The sequence below is a fragment of the Ammodytes marinus genome (genome assembly GCF_949987685.1).
Source record: "Ammodytes marinus genome assembly, chromosome: 12".
Taxonomy (NCBI): domain Eukaryota; kingdom Metazoa; phylum Chordata; class Actinopteri; order Uranoscopiformes; family Ammodytidae; genus Ammodytes; species Ammodytes marinus.
Window position 1 is genome coordinate 6784143 of NC_137216.1, and position 4187 is coordinate 6788329.

Sequence of the window (4187 nt, forward strand, 5' to 3'; positions counted from 1 at the left end):
AAAAAAAAATGCACACTGGCAAAATAAACAGTCTCATCAAGAGAGGGAAACAAGCTGTGTGTAGTGTCAAGTGAGTCACAGTCCCAGGTGTATTTATTGTTTTGCAGGGACAGAGATTTTTGTTGCTATCTCAGAAAGGGCCTGAATCTTTCTTAAGAAGACCCTGTGGCAAGGCAACAGCAATATATTGGCTGCTGCTGAAGACAGCTGACTTCAGACCGAGAGCGTAAAAGAGCTGTCAGCTGAAGGGAAGGCGTCCTGATTACAGCTCCATTCTCACACCTGAGCCTCTCTCCGCCTCATACACACAGTGTAATGAGGATGGACGCTCACACAGTCACATGCAGGCCTGTGCATGGTGGGCATGAACACATGGTTATGATCCTGCCATGGTTACCTATATATTTGATTATATTTCCATCAGTTTATACATATTTTATCTTTTTGATTTTTAAAATGACAGATTACTGCCCCACACTCTCTCTCTCACACACACACTTTTTCTCTCTCTCTCTCTTTCCCCCACCAACGCTTGCACACACAAAGGGATGCAATGGGATCTTGTTTTTCTTTTGTTTTTATACAGATGACGAAGATCACATCTGAAAAGTTATTATTGTGCATCCGACACAGGCAGCAGTGACTCCATTTACTTGTCAAGATCTATATTGAATAGCCTATTCCTATATACCAGGTTGCTGTCGGCACAGCAGAATTGTACCATACCCAATTTCCAACATCTCAAGAAAAAAATAAGAGAAAGGTTTCTGTTTGCCCATCGTTGGATCCCTGGGTTGCAGTTTCCTATCCCTGGTTTAAATCTAACACCATTCGCAAACGTATCATCCGCCTGGGTTCCCAACTCTATCTGACTGCAGTCCAGGAAGAATTTACAGCAGCAGTTTGCAGCAAAATCAAACTGTCATTCAGCTAGCACAGAGGCAGGCAGCATGTGAAGTTGAGTGATCAAACAGAGTGGAGTTTGACAGCATTAGAATAAAAAAATACTTCAGGGGTGGTGATAACGCATTATTGACATGAGGACTGTGAAGTGCTCTGAATGACAACATCTTATTACATTATAAGCCAAAAAAATATCATTATAATATTAGAAATGTCCTGCTTCACTGCTATCCCTCATTTGCCTTTCCTTTCTATCACATTGACTGCTGTAGGTGTGCTCCAGTTGATCATGACTCAACAGCAGATTCATTAAAGAGGACCTATGATACTTTTCGACTTTTATGACATATAAACGTTGTTATAATGATTTATAGTCACGTTTAAAGCGGCTACGAGTAACATTTAAATATCTTTTAAACAGCCTCATGTTTCCTCTGATAATCATAAATTACCTTTAACAGCAAACGAGACCATCAGTGCAAAGAAAGACGTTTTTAAATAGTTTTTATTACTGCTTTTGGTCTGGTCGCACACCCAGTCCGATTTTCGGTTCGCTCGTGCAGGCTCTATGGTCACATATCCGTATTGGTCGCAGATTTCAGTGTGGTGCAGCAACGTGGATTGAGAAGCCTATCCCTCCAGGTGAGGGAAGGGGAGCGGGAGCCTTGTTTGAGACAGTTATGTGTCGTCATAATGACTGATAACGGAGCTGAACCATCAAAGAAAAAATGCAATTAAGAAAAGCTAAAAGGGAGAGTGATATAGGCTACGGGCGGGACCAGGGCGTTGCCAAGCAACGTGTATACAATTTCACGAGAGCGAAACTAGACTGCAGTGTTTACTCCTAAATGAATGAGCGGTTGGTCCTAACACAAAGTTTGCTTTGCTTCACCATCATCAGATAACCATTATCTGAAATAGTCATTATTTACAACAACATAAACACATTACCTCATCGTGATCCATACTAACTGCCGTCTCTCGTTCATTCGCTTTCTGTGAGGAGTCGGACACGTAATCTTTCAGCTCCGTGAGAGAGAGAGTAGTTAGGTGACACTGCTGTATCAACTCATTGCAATCAGGTGTGTGTGGCAGTGACTGGCATTAGTTGATGCAGTGTCAAAACCACTCTCACGGAGCCGAAAAGAGTCCTCACACTTTCAACACACGGACATGCACTATATTGCTCCCTTCTCAGTTCACACTCGCGCGCCTGGCACGCGCTAGGAAACAGCTTTGCGACAGCGGGCGTCGTAAAAATACTACCGCTTTTGTCCAAAGGGGACGCCAACGTGCCATGTTACTCGTAGTGGCTTTAACCATACTAGCGTATCAAATAATTACGTACATGCATTTCGACGTAATCCCTGCTGACCGTCCGGGGTGGCTATGCAGAGCACTAAACACTATGGCAGCCGGTCGAGAAATAACTTATTCAAATTTCCGGGTAGTTTGAGTCACGCACCCGGATGTTTCCATGTATGGTAATGCTGCTCAGGCAAGCTCCGGCTGCATGCCCCCACCTTCCTGAAAATCTCCCGCTGCTGGAAGGAAGGTAACCAATCACAACGGAGTGGGGTTTGCAGCAGGGGGGGAGGGGCGGAGAAGCTCAAAGCAGTGTGTAGAGAGAGACTGCTGTGCTCGCTAGGGTAAGAGGAAGAGTGTCCCGAAAATCTACATAGTTTTTTTGTGATGTGATTCGTGTCAGGTTGCTCTATAGCATATTTTAACAAGAAATTAAGACCAGAAAAGTAGTATAATAGGATCTCTTTAAGTATTGGATTAATTTTTTTTAGCCTCGCTAGTAGCAACCACCGCAGGGATGGCAGTCGGTCAGTCGAGCCCTTTGGATCAGACCGTGATGTCTTAATAACTGTTGGACCGATTACATTGAAAGTGTATGATCCACAGAGGAAGAAAGCTCACTAGCTGTAGTGATCCCCGACCCTATGCTATAAAGCTACAAGGAGGTTGTCATTTTTTAGTTTTTGATTTTTTAGATTGGCAGTGGAAAACAGCTGCACACAAACACACAAGTTCTCCTCATAGTGAACTGTAATAACATTGGTGATCACATACAGTATCTCACAAAAGTGAGTACACCCCTCACATTTCTTCAAATATTTCATTATATATTTTCATGGGACAACACTGGAGAAATGGCACTTTGATACAATGTAAAGTAGTCAGTGTACAGCTTGTATAACAGTATAAATTTACTGTCCCCTCAAAATAACTCGACACAGCCATTCATGTCTAAAGTGCTGGCAACAAAAGTGAGTACACCCCTGAGTGAAAATGACCAAATTGGTCCCAAAGTGTCAAAAGTTTGTGTTGCCACCATTATTTACCAGCACTGCCTTATCCCTCTTGGGCATGGAGTTCACCAAAGCTTCACGGGTTGCCACTGGAATCCTCTTCCACCCATTCATGACGACATCAAGGATCAGGTGGATACTAGAGACCTTGCGCTCCTCCATCTCCCATTTCAGGATGCCCCACATATGCTCAATAGGGTTTAGGTCTGGAGACATGCTTGGTCAATCCATAACCTTTACCTTCAGCTTATTTAGAAAGGCAGCGGTCATCTTGGAGGTGTGTTTGGGGTCGTCATCATGTTGCAATACTGCCATGCGGCCCAGTTCCCGAAGGGAGGGGATCATGCTCTGCTTCAGTATTTCACAGTACATGTTGGCATTCAATGAACTGTAGATCCCCAGTGCTGGCAGCACTCATGCAGCCCCAGAACATGACACTCACGGACGTAATTTGGGGGGGGGACACAGGGGACATGTCCCCTGCACTTTTTCAAAAGGCCGTTTTGGTCCCCTGCACTTTTTACCGTCCAAAAATAATGTTGCGCTATAGTAAACAGAGACATGTCAAGCACTAGGACCAAGCGGAAAACCGCCGCTCAAGCTGAAGCCTGTTTCCCTGAGTTTAGACCGCCCACAAGCTCCTCGATTGGCTCTGCCGTTTCTTGTGTGATTGGCCGTCCCCGCTGTCACTCCATCTTGCGTGCACACTGAGTACACCAGTCTGCTAGTTGTCCAGAGAGGGGTATACTACGAAGCGAGATTAAGGGCTGAGCGAGGTCTGTTGAGTGAGTCTAAAGCCAGCATTTTCAGTATCACGAAAGGTTTATCAGTATTTTCCGCTGCTCTCAGTGTATAGCTCTTACCCCATGATATGAATATCAGAGGTTTCATTTACATTAATGTTTGAATCGTGTCCATGTGCGTGCGTGTGTGTGCGCGTGCGTGCGTGTGTGTATGTGTGTTTGG